Source organism: Muscardinus avellanarius (assembly GCF_963383645.1).
Source record: "Muscardinus avellanarius genome assembly, chromosome: 2".
Classification (NCBI taxonomy): Eukaryota; Metazoa; Chordata; class Mammalia; order Rodentia; family Gliridae; genus Muscardinus; species Muscardinus avellanarius.
The window spans coordinates 74,641,395-74,660,495 of record NC_137787.1 but is presented as its reverse complement, the minus strand read 5'-3'; positions in this window follow the sequence as shown (position 1 = coordinate 74,660,495).

Below are 19,101 nucleotides of genomic sequence, written 5' to 3'. Positions count from 1 at the left end.
GTACAACAAATGTCTATCATAGCCACAGCTTGCATCTCTTTAGTATCAACTTTTAGAACCAAACATCTTATGATGGACTTATTCCTCACTGACATAAATTATCAAAATGATGCTGTGGATATCAATTTAAAATGCAGCACTTCAGACAGCCGTGGAAAATAAGAAGTCAGTTTGGAGTGCCTACCATTTGAGGCTCTTTAGCAATAGAGGGCTTCAAAGGTGTTTACAAGTTCACTGATAATCTGAGAACTAAAGGAGATGTCTATAACTGATAGAGATTACTCTGTTCTCCCAACCTTAATGCAATGTAGAAAAAAATAAGAAGAAAAGTGGGGAGGTATTTCTGCTTCCCAGGAGAACACTTGATACCTTAAAAGTCATCGTTCAGTCGGGCGTGGTGGCGCACATTTGTAATCCCCACGCTTGGGAGGCGAGACAGGAGGATCACGCAGGTTCAAAGCCAGCCACGCTGGCTTAAGAGACCCTGTTTCCAAATAAAATATAAAATAGGTCTCGGAGTGTAGTTCCATCCCTAGTACCACCACACACACACACACACAAAAGTCATCGTTCAGGTAAGCATCAAATCTTTCCTATAAATCCCACTGGTTTCAAGACAATGGCGGTGATAAAAGTTGGTGTATATCATCTTTAGTACCATATTGTTAAACAAAAACTCCAAGAGAATGATGATTTTAAAAGTCCAAGGGCCATAATCTAAAAAGAAGCTAGAGAAGAGCACAAATATACAAAGTGACCTTAAACACAATTAAATGAAAGATTTCAACTCCTGCTCATTAGACAAGCCCCCGCTGTGCTCCTGGCTGCCCCATGCGAGCTGAGCAGGGTGTTGAGGATGAGTCGCAGACCCCAGGCACACGCTGTCAGGCAGATGTCATTGGGTTTTCATGGTGCCTGTGCTGGACTATGAGAATTCAACTCCCCATTTGTATGCCAGGCACCTTCCCTGGTACTTTGATACAAAACCAAGGTGAACAAAATGCCAAACCTGATGGCAAGAATTCAAATGGCTAAAAGACAGTGTAAGATAAACCCTAAGGGTTATGAGAAGTGCATGCAGGCTCTGTAAAGGAAAAGGGCAGGGAAGTCAAGAAGGATAAAGGGCAGAAAAAAGAGAACTGGATGCCTGAAGCTCCTCAACTGCAAACTGTCTTCACAGACTATTACAGAGAAGGCTAGAACAGATCCTTCTACTGCCCATCTAAAACAACCCCCACTTCCTTATACTTAAAGGGAAGCTCTATCCATGTTTGTATCAGCACAATTCACAATAGCCAAATTATGGAATCAGCCATAGGGATCCGTCAATAGATAAGGAATTAGAACACTGTGGTCTATACACACCATGGAATTTTAATCAGCCGTAAAGAACAAAATTATGTCATTTTTCGGAAAATAAATGGAACTGGAGAATATGATGCTAAGTGAGTTTAGCCAGTCTCAGGAAATCAAAGGTATGTTTTCTCTTATATATAGAAACTAGAAGAAATGAGGAAACAAAGAGGACTTTAGATTAAAAAAAAAAAAAGAGGGGAAGCTCCAGTGAAGAAATAGAAGGGGTGTAGGGGAAGAGGGGAGAGACTTGATGGAAGAAACAGTTCAAATAATGCTAAATACTTGTGTGTGTGTATGGAATTATCAATGCCAATCTCAATAACTTTTATAAGGAAGAGGGAGAGTGGGTGAGATCTGGAGAGAAACACACCAAGTACCATGTGCACGTACGCTCCTACCACTTTGAGCCTCATTATGATTACAATGCACCAATAAAAGAATATTTTTGCGGTACTGGGGATGGAACCCAGGGGCATTCTACCTCCAAGCTATATCCCCAGCCCTATTTTTTATTCTTCATTTTTTAAACGGGGTCTTACTGAGTTGCAAAGGGCCTCACTAAGCAGTATCTGAGGCTGTCCACAAACCTCAATCCTCCTGTCTCTGCCTTCCAAATGCTGGGATTATAGGCGTGAGCCACCACACCCAGCTAAAAGTATATTTTTAAAAAGAAAAAATGTGGGGAGGGCTCTTGAGTAAGTAGAAGAACTAAAATTAGAACCGAGATTTTCTGACTCAAAAACCTTTGTGATCACTCTTCAGTAATGAGACACTTAAGGTCAAATTCTTTTCCTGTTCTCTCCTGTGACCTAAACACCACATAGTCCTTGTATTCCAGACATGGAGAAAGGCCATTTGATGGTGTCACTAAGCGGTGTTGGCAGTGAGGTGTGTATGTGGGAGGAGAGTGATTCAAAGGACACAGAGATTCTGAGGAACTGCCCTGGTCTCCCGCAGAGATGTCTGCTTGGCTTGGCTGAAGTGATGACCAGACCCACTGTTCTAAGAAACACAAAGGGCCTGGAGATGAGCAGCCAAGGGGAAGAGATTGCCAGTATCTCAGAACTGAAGACAGAAAGTTCAGCTTGCTATCAAGCCGGTTTGGCTGTAGTTCTGTGTGAGCAGGTGTGTCAGGTTCAGAATGTCATCAGGTGACGCCTCTGGACACAGAGCAGGGTGCGCGGCTGCAGCACGGAGCAAATGGGATGCCACACTGTCTGCAGCCAAGAAATCAGAGCCGCAGAAGCCCAATCGGGCTTTGAAATTAGCACTTCATGGAGGGGAGATTGATTCTCTAATTCTCTTTCTCTTGCTCTGGCAGCTGATCCCATCTAATAATTAGTTGGTAATATTCCATATCATTTCCTTCCTAGGCCACTCCAAACTTTTATAAAGCCTTGATATACTTGTGCTAATTTTTCTTTTTCTCAACTGTGTGGGCATAGTGTTCTCATTTTGTTTAGTTTGTTTATTATTGGTACCAAAGGGCATTAATTAGCCTCCTTACTTATTGAGTAGATTCTTTTTTTTTTTAACATTTTTTAACTTTTATTTTTAAAATCTTAAAAGCAAATGAAGTCATTGTAATTCCTGAATGCCAGAAGTAGACTTTCTCATTTGCATTTAATATAACATTATCACTCCTTTAAAAACTTCTATATCTTCTTTTCACTTTTGTTTATATTAACATTCAGTAAATTTTATATATATTTGAATATATACATATGTTTTATTGGTATTTGGCTGATGTACGAATCATAGCTCATGCTTTTTTTTTTTTTTTTTTTGGTACCAGGGATTGAACTCATGAGCAGTGTACCTCTAAGCTAAATTCCCAGTCATTTTATTTTTTTATTTTTTAATTTGAAACAGATTATCACTATGCTGAAGACCTTGCCAAAGTGGTGAGGCTGGCCTTGAAACTGTGATCATTCTGTCTCAGCTTACCAAGTACTGGGATTGCAGGTGTGCATCACCACACAAATTTATGACTCTTTGTAAATCAGTGATAGGCAAGCAAAATAAAATATAGTATGAACATCTCCATTCCAAAAGTCTGAAATTTACAATGTTCAAAAATCTGGAATTTTTTGAAAGCTGATGTGACACTGCAAGTGGAAAATTCCACATATGATCTCATGTGATGAATCCCAGTCTAGATTCAGGTATACTAAAAATATAAAATGACATTTAAGCTGTGTATGTTGTATATAAAATAAACAAATATATGTCTAGACTAGGATCCCATCTCCAAATTATGTCATCGTTTATACACAGATGCTTCAAAATCTAAAATATAAATCAAAACTCCAAAGCACCTCCAATCTCAAACATTTTGGTAAGGGGTACTCAGCGTTTATCATGGTTGGCCTATGTAGAATGAATGAGATTCACTTCTGAGACTATGGAAAAATTCATCTTTCTCTGAAGCTCATGGTGTCATATGGAATCATGAATCTAGTAGAAGAAAACAAAATTAGGGAAATGGTTATTGAATGTTTATTTCAATTAACTACTTTTTTATCAGAGTTTTTCTGGTAACTCTTCTTTTCTGTGACCTGGGAGTGATGTGGCCTTTCTGAAGGTCATCAGCATTCAACCATCATTGTTCTGCATTTTTCAGATTTAGTTTCATTTGCTAAACTTAAGATTTTTGTTAATGAGGCAGACTATACTATAATCCTTTGCTAAACTTTAGCAGAGTTCCCAACTCCCAGACAATTGCTTTTCTGAAATTTTTTTTTCTTTTCTTTTCTTTTTTTTTTTTATTGGTGCACTGTATTCATACATCATAGTAGGATACATACTTTTGTAGACATACATGCACACTTTTCCCAGTCAGCCCTCACCCAATCCCCACCCCATTCTCTCCCTATCCCTCCCTCCCATGCTTGGCTTAGTAGTTGACATCTAGTATTATGGCAATTTATCTAAAATTAAAAATGATAATCTCACATAACAGTTTCATTTGTCTGATACCAAGCTTTTGATGACTTAAAGATAACATTTCAATATTTCTTTTTGCTTTCTTTCTTACCATAGAATACTTTTTTTCTATTTTTTAGGTGAAACTATCATATATTTATATATTTATTTTTCAGAAAAAAATCTATCCTAATATGGATTATGGACTCTAGGTACCCAAAACGATCTTGAAAAAGAACAAAGCTAGAAGATATATATTTTCTGATTTCAAACCATATAAAGCTACAATAATTGAAACAGTGTAGTACTATTCTAAAGGCAGATATATAAACCATTGGAGCTAAATAAAAGCCTAGAGCTAAATTCTTCCCTATATTGTCAAGTTATTTTTGACAAGGTTCCCACGAACATTTGGTGGTGGAAATATTAATCTTTTAACTAAATATTGTTAAAAAATAACAATTACATGGAAAAGAATAAAATTGGACCCTTACCTAATCCCATATACAAATATTAACTCAAAATAGATAATAGACCTAAATATAAATCTTAAGACTATAAACTTTTAGGAGAAAATCTGGGTCATAAAACCTCACAACATTGAAATTGGCAGTGATTTCTTGGTTATGATTTCAATGGCACAGGCAACAGAAGAGTATACAAACTCCCTAAAAAATAAAAAAAAATATTGTATATCCAAAGACAATGTAAACAGAGTTAACAGTTACTAATAGAATGGGAAAAATATTTCCAATTGCTATATCTGAAGGTATATTAATATTCCAACTAGAAATCCTAAAAATTAACAACAATAAAGGCAAACAATACCATTTAGAGATAGGTAAAAGACTAACATAAATAATGAATCTCCACAGATAACCAATCTTAGTTGTCTGTTGGATGGAAAATCTTGTTTCTCTAGTTCTGATGTGTGTTACCTATTTCTTCTTTGTAGTTAATCTCTTTGAGTATTTTCTCTAGTGCTGGTTTTGAAGACATAAATTCCTTTAGTTTCTGTTTGTCGTGGAAGCTTCTTATTTCTCCATCTAATTTGATAGAAAGTTTTGCTGGGTAGGAAATTTTTGGCTGGAAGTTGTTTTCTTTCAGAATTGGGAATATGTTACTCCAAGCCCTTCTGGCTCTCATAACTTGGTTTGGGAAGTCTGGAGTGATTCTAATTGGTTTGCCTCTGAATGTCACTTGGCCCTTTGCTTTTGTTGCCTTTAAGATTCTCTGCTTGGCTTCCACATTGGTCATTTTGACAATTATGTGGCGTGGGGATCCTCTTCTCCAATCCTGTCTAAAGGGAGTTCTATAAGTTTCCTGGACCTTTGTATCAACCTCTTGCTCTATGTTTGGAAAATTTTCTGCTATTACTTCCTGAAGAGATTGTTGATCCCTTTGGTTTCACTTTCTTTTCCCTCCTCTATTCCAATTATTCTTAGGTTAGCTCTCTTAAGATGGGCCCATATTTCTTCCATGTCAGATTCCTGCTGTTAGATATTTTTTTCTAGATTAGAAACTATGAGTTCATTTTTGGATTGCTCATCTTCTAAGAGCAAGATTCTGTTCTCCATGTGTTCTTATCGGTTGTTTGTGCTTTGAATTGAGGCCTTTACTTCATTAATTGCATCCTTTATCTCTTTTTGGCTCTCTCTGAGTTCTTTTCGAAGCGCCTCTATTATTTCTACAGTTATTTTCCTGATTTGATCTTCTAGAAATCTCTGATTTTCAGTTTTACCGGGTTCTGATGTTGTGGGGTTGTGGGCATTCATTGCTCCAGTATTATTCCTCTTTCCCATGATTTCAGAAGTTTGTGCCTTCTCTGGGTTCTTCCCTTGGGTCACTATGATTTCACTTAAGGTGTTCTGGATCTCGAGTCTGTAGTATCTCAGACCCCACTACTCCTTTACTGGGTTGTATCACAGAGTCTCCGACCCAGAGAGTCAATAGAGGCTGCTTTAGACTGTGGGGGGTGCCAGGTTGCACGTTCTCCTATGGTGTGATATCTCTGCCACCGCCCCTCCCCCACTGGGTCAAGTCCCAGGGAGTACAGTACTGGGATTTCTCCTCTGTGGCCCGCAATTTGACTCACTGTTCTTGAGTACGCAGATGTAGCTGTACTTGACTCGGTGAATTCGCTGCTGCTGCCGCCGGTGGCAATATGGCACCGCTGCTACGCCCTCGGCTGTGGGGCTGGCGCTTTTCTTCTTGGTTTTGATTTCTACTCTGAATCCCTGCAGTGTGTGCTGAGCTCGGCCACTGGGAGCTTTAGATGCCCTCTGCGCGGAGAAATCCCGCCTGGCTGTTCCGCAGTGGCTCACCTCGGCTTGCTGTAGCCGTCCCGTGAATTCGCCGGTTCCGCCGGCAGTATGGCGCTGCTGCTGCGTCCTCAGGCGCGAGGTCGGTGTATGTCCTCTGTGGCTCTGTTCTCAGTCTGCTTTCTCTCTGGAGCCTGGTGATTTTTTGTTTCACTGGTGATGGTGTTTTCTGGCTATGAAAGGTGCTGATTTTGTGGTAATGGAGATTTGTTGTTAGCGGAGCTCTTAAGCCCCGCTTTTCTCGGTCGCCATCTTCCCAGAAGTCTATTGAGTAGATTCTTGTCTTGATTTTCAGATATATTTTTCCTTTAAATGTCAAGACCAAGAACCAGCTATTAGCAAGTATCTCAACCTCAGGATGGAGTCTTTCTGTCTAAATGTTGTCACTAAGTGACCTGTTGGAATATAGTAGTCACAGAAATGATTGCATCCCATGACATCAGAGATTTCTCATGGGAATCTATTTTCTGCCAATAATGGGCCCACTGCAGTTAGGTGTAACTGGTTTGGTCTTAGTAGCAGTACATTAGCTGCAACCAGAAACACAAATGATTCTCAATACCTCATAACCTTTCCCTACCATCCCACCCAGCAGTTTCCACAAACTTGATAAAGGTGACTGTAACGATCTCTGCCATGTGCTCATGTCTGCATGGCACATCTTCCTACAGAAGATTTTCTTAAGTAGACCTCACAGTCAAGTTTCCTTTCTTGTTGACTAGATCAAGTACAAGGGAAAAGAGAAAGTAGATTCTTTCTGAATCACAAGCATCCCTGGATGGTGCTGGCTGGCTAGGAAGAAGCAGATTTCTGAGATAATAGTTGGACATCATAGTACCTTCTAAATTTTTGCTAGGACTCTGCTGGATTCCTTGGGAGCATCACATAAAGAAAGGATAAATCCTCTGCCTTTGTGTCTTAGTGGTAATCAAGAAGCAAACAATTGGCATGACTTAGCACCACATCTAACAAAATAAGCATGATTCAGGTTCCTCTCTAATCACCTTTTCACAGTGAAAATAGACTTGGGAAGATCTTACCTTAGAGCGTCTACCACTGTAAGGATTGTCTACACAGGGCAGTCCTTTAATCTCTGTAAATGAATGCCTGTTCTCATCACTTGAGAAGGGGTTGGGGCTGGGTTCTGCATCAAGAGGACAATGATTGGGAGTATTTCATCTCCTTCCTGGACCCTGCAGGCAAATACAGTTTATCCTGTGGACAAAGAAAATGCACCAATCTGCCCCATTTTCTTTATGGTGCTCAATCCCCACATTGACACCTTTAGAAAAAGCCCTGATCAGGATAAAACTCAGCTTTTTATATATTTTACAGAATAAGCTAAAACATGGAAGATTTGGATTAGATAGCAAGTTACCATAAGGAAGAATTTTTTAATTGGGAGTTGAAACACTGTAAGATTGTTATGGAGTTCCTCTGAACTCTTTTAAAAAATGTTTTATACTTCTGTTGGTACACTATAATTATATATCATACTGAGGTTTAAAGTGTCTTCTTTTTTTTGTGTGTGTGCAGTACTGGGGATGGAACCCAGGGGCATTCTACCTCTGAGCAGCACCCCCAGCCCTATTTTTTTACTCTTTAATTTGAAACAGGGTCTCATAGAGTTGCAAAGGGCCTTACTACATAGCTGAAGCTATCCATGAACCTTGATTGTCCTGTCTCAGCCTCCTGAATGCTGGGATCACAAGCATGGGCCACCATGCCCGGCTCTGAGTATAAAGTGATTGAAACGTACAGGAACAAAACATTTGGTGTTTCCCTCAAGAGTCCACCCTACTTTCTCCCCTCCCCTATATATGTCATTGAGATTGGTATTGATGATTTTGTATATATACATAGCATTATTTAAATTGTTACCTTTCTCCTCTCACCCCTAATCCCCTTCCATAACTCTATTGGAGTCTCTACTCCTCTATATGAGGTCTCTTTTGTTACCCAAATTCTCTCTAATTTTCATATATGAGAGAAATCGTACAACAGTTTGCTTTTTGAGACTGGCTAATCTCACTTAACATAATTCTTCAGTTCTATCCTTTCTCCTCCAAATTACATTATTTTGTTCTTCTTTATGGTTGTGGATTCCTTTAAAATTAAGGTTAATAATTATGTTTAAGGTAGAATAAAACCAGATAATAGAAGAAAAGGAAAGGAAATCTCATTTCTTTGGGTATCGCTATTAATGTGTCACACATTTATATACATGGCACTGTGAAGGAGGTACTATTGTACCCGCTTTATAAATGAAAACATGTTGACTTTCTCAAATTTGTACATTTTAGGAGAGTCAAAATTCTACATTCAAGCTGAGTGTTGCACTCTTTCCTATTGAGGACAGATTCAGCCTCGGAATCCTTCTCCACACTCCTTCAGACAACCAATGCCTGCAGCGTGGAGTTGGCATTCTAAAGGAAATCTGTGTTGCCAGATCACTCTGGGACTGCTGAGGAGTGAGCTTCCCTGCCAGGTGTTTCAGTGCGCCCAGAATCAAGTCATTGTGCAGGGAAACAGCCAAGAGAAAAGGAGAGAGTGTTGTTCATTATCACCTTCAGAAAAACAGACTTGGGAATGGATAAAGATCTTCATCTTTACTTATGTATATGTATGTATGTATGTATGTATGTATGTATGTATGTATCTGTTTGTACTGGGGGATGGAACCCAGGACATTCTACCTCTGAACTACACTCCCAGATCCCCCTTTTTAATTTTTTTTTTTTTTTTTAGGCAGGGCCTCGCTAAGTTGCTGAGAGTCTTGCTATGATTCTGAGGATGTTCCCAAATCTGCCATCCTTCTGCCTCAGCCTCCTAAATACTGGGATTGTAGTCATACACCACTACGCCTGGATAAATTCTTCATATTTAAGTTGCATGGTTTATTTGAAACTTTGTTAGCATACAGATTTTTATTCACTAAGTTTGAAATTTATTCCTTGTTTCTTAATTTTTTTTCATTAGTGTCACTTTGTCTCTGTGCTTTACTGTGAGAAATTTGGGGATTAGGTAGGTATTATAGGGTATGGGTTAAATACAAGAGCTCTCCTTAAATTCAAGACCAACTGTAACTTTTGGCAAAGTAATTATTCTTTCTTTGCCTTAATTTTCTAATCAATAAAATGGGGATTTAAAAACCCTACTTTACATAATTTACATAATTTTTCCATGGATTAAATTAGAGATATTAAATTCTTGAAATAATGCTTGGCACATAGAAACCACTCAATAAACATTAAGTAATATTAATATTTCTTCAGTTCAATTTTATGGTTCACTTTTTTCACTCTTTGATTACATCTAGTTCATCCTGTTGAGTCTTGTTATTTCAGCAACCTTATTTATCATTTCCATGATTTCTAATTAGTTATTTTCCATAATATGCCATTCCTGGTTCATAATATCATATATATATCCATATATTATATATATATATATATATATCCATATATCTCCATATATTTATGTATAGACACATTTATGCTTTTATCTCTTTGAGGTTCCTAAATAAATTTACATTTTCAGTCATATAAAATTATTTCAGCCAGGCATGGGAGGCTGACAGAGAAGGATCTCAGGTTTGAGGACAACCTCAGGAACATAGCAAGACTCTCAGTAACCTATCAGGACCCTATTTCAAGACAAAAATAATAATTAAAAGGGCTAGGGGTTTAACTGGGATGTCGAATGCCCCTGAGTTCAATCCCTAGTACCACCACCACTACAACAAAAATTACTTCATGTTCTTTACTTCCTCAGATGTAAGCTCTTTCTCTTACTGTGGTTTCTTTGTATATCTGAAGATTTTTACCTAACAACTTATTATGGCCAGCAGATTTCTCAAGGCCCTGTTCTGTATTATGATTCCCACATGCAAACTCTGAGCAGGTCCTAATGCCAGCACACAGACTTGCTCGGGTAGCTCTAGGAGAGCCCCTGCTGGGGTCCAGCTGAGGCCCTATCCCTGCAGGTGCAGCACCGCCCGGCCCTTGGATTTGACACAGGAATCACTGCTCTGACACGTGTCAGCATGACTTCCAGTGGCCTCACCTAGAGACTTTCAGGGCATTTCCACACCTGGACATCCTCTGGCTTCATGTAGACACACCTTCTTGGAAATTTTTCCTATGTTTTCTAGATTCAACCATTTTTTCAACTGCTCTGAGCCCGATTTAGCACTTCTTTCTGTAGCATTCTTGGACTTCTCTAGCATGCTTTATTTCTTCTCACCCTCCCTGGTTCAACATATTCCCTTTAACTCTATCCCCAAATTGCAATTAAGTTTAATGAGACAAAATATTCTTTCCCAGAGTTATTTAAGAACAGGTGCATCTTCCCTTCCTTATCTGCACAGCTCAAGTTTGTAGAAGTTCTCAAACCTATCATGCCACAGCCTTTTCAAAGCCTTCACTCTCTCCAAGCCGCCCATTTCCTCTACACTGTCTTGCAAGAGATAACAATGCCAGAAGCTGTTTGGACCCTAGCAACACCAATCACTTGGCATGACTGCAAGTCTTGAATCCAAAGAAAGGTTGGGGCAGGGGCAATAAAAGTGCCAGGAAGTAGAAGAGATTATCATATTCATACAGATCAATCTCAGCTTTCTGCAATGGCCCCTCCATGGCTTCCTCTTTATAATTGCTACAGAATTCCTCTACAAGATGCAGGCTAGATAGAGCACTGCAGGACACGCCACCACAATGGTCTTGTAGTAGATATTTTTCCCTTTTTAGTAGACTGGATTTTGTAACTTGTTCTTCTTCCAATCACACACACACACACACACACACACACACACACACACACACATATATATATGTATATATATTATATATGTATATATATTATATATATAAGTTAAAGTTAGCTTATATGTGTACATATACATACATACACACACACACACACACACACACACACACACACACACTTCTCAAGATGAAATAACTTGTGTGGTAAGACTTGCTGCCTTCTTCCATGATTCATTTCCCCCTTTCCATATGCTCTCTGCCTACATAAATACCTTTAGCCTGTTCATTAATTCCCTGGTAAATGTATGCAATTCTTCCCTCTGTTCCTTTTTCCAACACTCCAGTTGCTTTTTGGAAGTTTTAGCTCTAACCTTATGCTCTCTGTCTCTCTAGCCCCGCAGTGATTGTCACTATCTTTCTGTGTTTCTCTTTCCTCAAAGTCTTGTAAAATATAACATACTGCAAAGCAGTGGTGTTCCTGGGATTTAGCATTTGGGATGGCAGATGGGGTGGTAACAAATCTGCTTGTGGGGGCTGGGTACATCCCCCAGAACTCCCACCCTTTGCATACATTTGGAGTTAAAAATATTAAAGATAATAGGATTAAAAGTAAATCATGTGCCATCTAATATATTTTGGAACAGTTAAGAAAGCAAATGCTTTACTGATACTTAGTCCAACACAAACAACATATAGCTAAGCCAAACCCCTTGATTAGCAAATAGGTATGAGAGATTTAGCTTTCATGGTCTCACTACAAGTGAGACATTGGAAAAGAAGGTGCGGGCAGAGGGAGCACTCTAGTAGGAGAGGCTGAGGCTGGCTGCCAACCATATTTTATCTAACTCTTTTCTTGGGTCCTAGTTACCACTTATTCATTTTATCCAAACTGTCCACAGACCCATTTTTTTTTTAATAAGACCAAAAAATTGCTTCTTAAGCTTAGTGTGATAATTATTCCTCTTCTATTCTCCATCTAGACTGTGACACTCTTCTGAGGATAAGGACTATGTAAAGTTATTCAGTGGGAAACCAGTTTGCACAGTAGGACGGGAGTAATTTACATTGACAGAGCATCTTTCTGTGAGCAATACACAGCTCAGGCATTTCATGTAGATGCCAATGTGGAAGCTCAGGAGGTGGATTAATTTTATGGAGATCACGAAGCTAGTAGGAGAACCTGGACACAAAACCTAGTCTTCTCGACTCTGCAGCTTGTGTTCTTCACACCGCACTGAGCCACTCCATGCTCAGTGAATGCACACAGAGAGGAATGAGTCAATCGATCCCGCCTGGACCTAGATGCTCGAGTTCTGTGGGCTTGATTCTCTGAGTGCACAATGAAGGGTGGCTGCTTAACAATGGATGCGAAAAATCAGAGTGTTCTGTGAAAAGAACAGCAGTGAGCCTTAAATTAAAATTTTCAACATTTATATATTTCAAACAACTAACAGCAATAACTCTCCTTAGGAGACTGAGAATACACAGTTGATTAAATGCAAACAACATAAGAGAGGCCTGGATCAATGTTATATAGGTTGTTATCAATCTAAACTTGGAATCAAGAGCTTTGAAAAGCTTCATCTGTTGTTCAGAAATCCATAATTTTCCAAATACTCATGTAGAATTCTTCACCCCAAGCACTCTAATGGAAACTATTGTGTAGGGGGAAACCTTTATTATCAATTAGCCAGTATTCACTATCTTTCGAGAAAAGACACTAGATGGGTCCACTGAGTTTTTTGAGTAGAAAATCAGGCTTTAATTCCAGCCTTCTTTGTAATTTAACCATAGTGAAGCTATATAAAAAAATTATATCAAGCACTGCACATAGTATGGACTATTCTAATGACAATTCCAAATGGCACTAAATTCTAATTTGAAAAAATTAATTAATATAAAAGGACATATAAAATTACAGTTATGGGGCAATAAATCTTATATTAACAAATCTTTCCATTTTGCCTGACCACTGCTAAGTAACTTTTAGATCACTAAAGACACACACACACACACACACACACACACACACGCATGCACATGCGTGCACACACACACACACAAACACACACACACACACACACGATTTTCTTTGGCTTATGAAAAAAGAAAAAGTATTTCCATTATGTTCTGTTCCTTTTGAAGGATTCCCTGAGGAATTCTTCTAAAGTTGAGACAAATCAGCATACACAAATACATCCATTTACAATCTCCTTGGAAACCAGCCTTGCTGGCAAATTCAGGCCGCATGTAGCAAAATGTTTTTTCCGAGTTTACTTGAAAAGAGAAAAATATTTTGAAAAAAATCAAAGAAAGGTATACATTGAGTTTGGTGTGCTATCCTTTAGGGGCCTCGGTTTTCATGCACGAGAAAGAAAAGACTGCTGCTTTGTGCCAAGTCAATGTATTGTGCCATCGAAATGAATGAAGCCAAAGAAAACTGACGAAAGGAATGGCCTCCATTCATAGAGCGCTGAGCAGGCAGGGCGCTACCTTAGACAGTGCACTCACATCATCTCCCCGCTTCCCATAACCTCTGCTAGGAAGTACACTGTTGTCCTCCTTTTACAAAATAGTTCAAGAGAAGTTAGGGAACTCAACTAAGACCACACAGCTAATATTAAAAAAAGGCTTTGCGGGACTCACTGGTTCTGGCACAGTGCTACATTTCTACTGGCACAGCTATGTTGCCAATCAGATCACCTTGACTTTCCCTCTCCAATATTATGGCTAATGCCAAGCTGAAGATGAGATTTCCCATTGAAAATACTTAGAAAGAACCATGCATTTTTTAGTGAAGACATGGAATTACCAAAATAAAGACACAGGAACCGTCCCCACAGATCATGTGGCCATTCATTTGCCCACTCATGAATCACTTCTGCACAAATCTACACCATAAGGGGAAAAATTCACAGTGAAGAAAGTAAAGTATTTGTGCTCTACCTCTCGATGGACAGAAAGATGAAAAGGCATACTGACACACTCGTTGCACACAAATGGAAAACACAGATTTGTTTTGACAACCTATTATACTACAAAAATATTTATGAATGTAAGCTGCAGCAAAGTGCATCCATCTTCCAAAGGCATACACACACCCTGCCAAAGGCTGCTTAGACTGGAGGAAGGTGAGAATACCCTCTCCAAATTAACTGCCCTCGCACTAAGGGGGTGCAGAAGATGGAAACCTCCAGGTTTCTATTATGGGGATTTCTCATAATGTCGTTCTTTTTACAAAACACTTACTTTTCACATCCACTGTGAAGTGACCACCCTTTATTTTGCAATCAGAGAGTTGAGCTGGCAGAACTGGAGTGTCTTGGCAGCTGTAGAGATGAATCTCAACTGAACAAACAGATTCTTAAGTGATGCTTAGATGGGAGTACTTGGACAGGGTTCAGGATTTTTTTTTAATTCATTTAAATGTGTGATTGAATCCTGCTCATTACCCTCTCAGCAGTAGATTATATATTCAGCTTTTTATTGTATAATAATATTGAGGGTAGAAAATAAGAAAGGTACAATATTACCAGCTCTTCTTATTATAGAAGAAGAGCAGCTTTGTTTATGTTATAAACAATAGTCAATAAATGCATATAACAAGCTAATTTTTCACAGCAATCTATACCCAGAACTTGAAATATGCTATTTTGTTCTTTGGTCCAAATTGCTTGAGACAAATAAATCCTGTACAACAACCATACTAAAGTCTTAGAGTTGCTAGCAAATGAGAGCTTGCAGATCCAGATTCTAAATGGTGTTTAGTGCAGACCTATGACAAATGACTTTGCTATGACATTATCCACCACCTCTCTGACCTCATTTTCTAAACATCCCCTTGTCCTCACTCACTATGCTCCAGATGCTTTCTGTTTAGTCAATTATCTGTTGCTGTAACAGAAAGCTACAGGATGGGTTATTTATAAATAAAAGAGGTTTGTTTGACTCACCATTCTGGAAGTTCAAGAGTTTGGTGCTGGCATCTACTTAGCATCTGGAAAAGTCCTTCCCACTGTATCATGACATGGTAGAGGGCATCACATGGTGAAACAGAACAAGCTTGCTTGCTTGGGTGTTTCTTTTCCTCCTTAAAAAGCCACTGATACAATCACAGGGTTCTACCTAATGACCTAGTTTAATCCTGATTATCTCCCCAAAGTCTCATTTCTAAAGATCAGTAAAATATGACTTTGAGGACTAAGTTTCCAATACATGAAATATGGGAGACAAACTCACCTCTGGTTCTACACATTTTCCATGAATGTCCCAAGCACATACTCCTCCCAATCATTTTACCTGCCATTTCCCCCTGACACACCCCTTACCCCAGACAGCCACATGGCTTAAACCCGCATTTCCTTCAAGTGTCTGCTCAAATGTAAACTTGGGTCTTATACCATATTCTCTCTCCTAATCTGCTTAATTATTTTCTTCATATCTGTATCATCTGATGCATATGCAATTCTTCACCACTTTCTCTCAGCGTTAACTTCATGAGTTCAGGGACTTTGTTTACTAGAGTAATCTTAGTACTTGGAGCAGTATTGCACATTGCAAGTGCTCATGAATGAATATTATCACTAGAACCAGTTTATGGATGGGAGGCAGGGTCAACTGGCTGCTTAATATGTCAGCCTCTCAAACAACCTCAAACATCACCAGAAAGGCAATGAGATAGAGAATATTTATTTTAGAATGACTCTCGAGAAAAATCTTGCAAAGGTTTACAAGGAATACTTTAGTAAACCACAAGAGGCTGGAGGAGGGAGAGCAGTTAACTATCTGATTTTCTTTTACCCAATGGGGTTTGCAAATTTGGGTCAGAGAAGACTCGCTTAGATCTAAAAGATGCCAAAACCAGCCACCAGCGGTTTTCCTTCTCCTCCCTTCCCTGTGTCCTGGACAGCTAGATAGTGAACAATTAAGTAATGCTAGCTGAAAGGATGCCATACACTCAGCCCCCTCTCTATGCTCACACACCTCTCCTCTGAGAGCCCACAATGATTTGAGAATATGTGTTGGATGTCACTCAATCCCAGGAACCCATGAATCTGCTACTTTATATATTGACAGGACTTTGTAGATAGAAGCAAGGCCAGGGGCCTTAAAATAAGAAAATTATTATATTAACCTGCATTATCTGCTCTGGCTGCATGTCATCACATGGCCCCTTTAAAGGTGGGAGAGAAGCCTGGCATGGTGGTGCACGCTTGTAATCCCCGTGCTTGGGAGGTGGAGACAGGAGGATCGCTCAGGTTCAAACCCACCCACGCTGGGTTAAGAGACCCTGTTTCTAAATAAAAATAAATATAAAAATCTGGGAGTATAGCCCAGAGGTAGAAGGGCTTCCAGGGACCCCAGTACCACAAAAAAAAAGTGGGAGAGGAAGAAAGAAGAATAGAAGCCATAGAATTGAAGAGGAAGGCATAGGTGTGTTGGGAGTGTAATAAAGACTCAAGCCAACACCGTTGGCCTTGAAGATGGAGGAAAAGGATCCTGAGCAAAGAATGCAGGTGGCCTCTGCCAGCTGAAAATATCCACCATCAAACAGCCAAAAAGAAAACAAGGCTTTGGTCCCATAACCATTTCAAAGTCAATTCTACAAAAACAAACAAACAAACAAACCAACAAACCAAAACCCTAAATGCTCCTGGGAGCAAATTCTCTCCAAAAGCTACCAGCACCAACACCTTACTCTTAGTCTATGAATTCAAACCATAGAAACCAGTCAAGCCCACAGGATTTCTGACCTGTAGTGATAAATTTGTGTTTTTTAACTGCTATATATGTGGTCATTTGTTAAGGTAGTAATAGAAAACTAAAGCAAACCCTTTAGCAATCTGGATCCAATTGATGTTTGCACAGCATCCCATATGAATTCCAGAACACAAATCCACTGCTGCAGTCCACCTGGCCTCCCTCCTCTCCATCCACAAACACGCTCATTTGTCATTAACACCACACTGTCCCTCCTCTCGAGCTCTTTCTCCTGCCACTCTCGCAGCCCTCCAAGGCTGGGTCAGACCCAAGATGCACCTCTTTCACCTTTTAACATGGTTGTCCACTAGAGCTTCCCATTCAGGAGCTTCTTCGTGTCACACTATGCTTCATAGAATTACAGATTGTGGCCAAGTGTCTTGATTATTTTCTTCCTAATAAAACTTTAAACCCTTCACGAGCTAAAACCATGGCTCTTTTCTGTCTAACAAAAGCGCAACCCAAGAGATGCACAGTACATGTTTTTTTTTTTTTCAGAACTTGCTTACTTTACTTTAAAATGCTCAACTGAGATTTTTACCCATAGAATATTCTCTATTTTGCTAAAATGACATCACTTACTTTTTTTCTTTTTTTCCTTCTTTCCGTTTTAGCACAGTTGATTTTAGCTTATAACATAAGATTAGATGTACAGAGTCCTAACAGATGTAACCTGGTGACAGAAAGCACTTAATTTCATTATTATCTGTCAACTGAAAAGAGAACAGGGACAAAGTTCTCATTTAATGCCTACTTCTCTACTTCATCCCGCTTCCAAGGACTTTAGTGCAAACAATATGAAAGCCAAAACCATGCCACGTGGAGACCAACCTTAGCGACAGCAATACTGTGTCTTATTGCCTAAATAGCATCTTCAAGTTTCATGGTATTAGATGACCAGATAAGCAATGATGCTTGCTGTCCTCTCAAAAATGAGTTCTCAGCTGGACACCATACTGCACTCCTATAATCCCAGTACTTGGGAGACTGAGACGGAGGGGTTGCACGTCAAGGCCAGCTTCAACAACTTAGCAAGAGCCTCGGAAAAACTCTGTCTCAAAATTAAAAATAAAGTAAGGCTGGGGGTGAGGCTTGATGGTAGAACACCCCAGGTTCAGTCCTCAGCACCACATGCAAAAAATGTTCTCACTTTTTATAATAAGGAGAATTTGATGCTTTGATCTTGCTACTAAGAGGCTTATATTTCTTAATGGTTCAAAAAGAGTTATATTGAAACAATAGAATAAGTGGTGGTATATTTGAAAACAAATATTATATCTTCACAACAGAGACCAAAAAGTTTACCTGTTTTGCCCTTGGGCAACCAAGTAACATTAAAGTTTGTTCTATATCCTCCAAATTAAAAAGTGACTGACTGGAAATAACAGTGCTTGATACAACCTAAGTCAATATATAATTTTGTTAAACCAGTTCAAATTAAAAAGTTTAACAAAAATTCCTTTGTTAGAACAAGGGGGAAAATCCACATAAGGACAGTTATTTAGGATGAAAGGAGGGCGTGTCTTCAGGGAAAGGCTTGCCTGTTGTTGCACGACTTCTTGCAAATGTCTTTTAAGATTGTATTTCTTGATTTTCTTAATTTTCTGGTAGTCAGACGCATAACTACATTCTTTCTGTGCTTGTCTTCATTGCTGTACATATTCAGATCAACAAAAAGAGACAGCTTAAACTAAATGACAGAGTAACTTGTGGAATATTCAAGTTATTAAATATTGCTTACAGAGAAGACGTAGGTATGCTGGTAGGTAAGAAACGTCTTCTAAGTTGACTTATAAAGACAATAGTTCCTTTCAATCAATCTTTCAAACTGAGACTGAATGTCAGAAATTTGGGACCAGAAATTTAAATTCCATGTCTCTGCATGTTATCATGGGATGTACTTGTATATACTCGGGTAATATACAGAGAATGTGTAATTCTGGTTTGGTTTAGAAGCTGTCAGTTACTGAGTA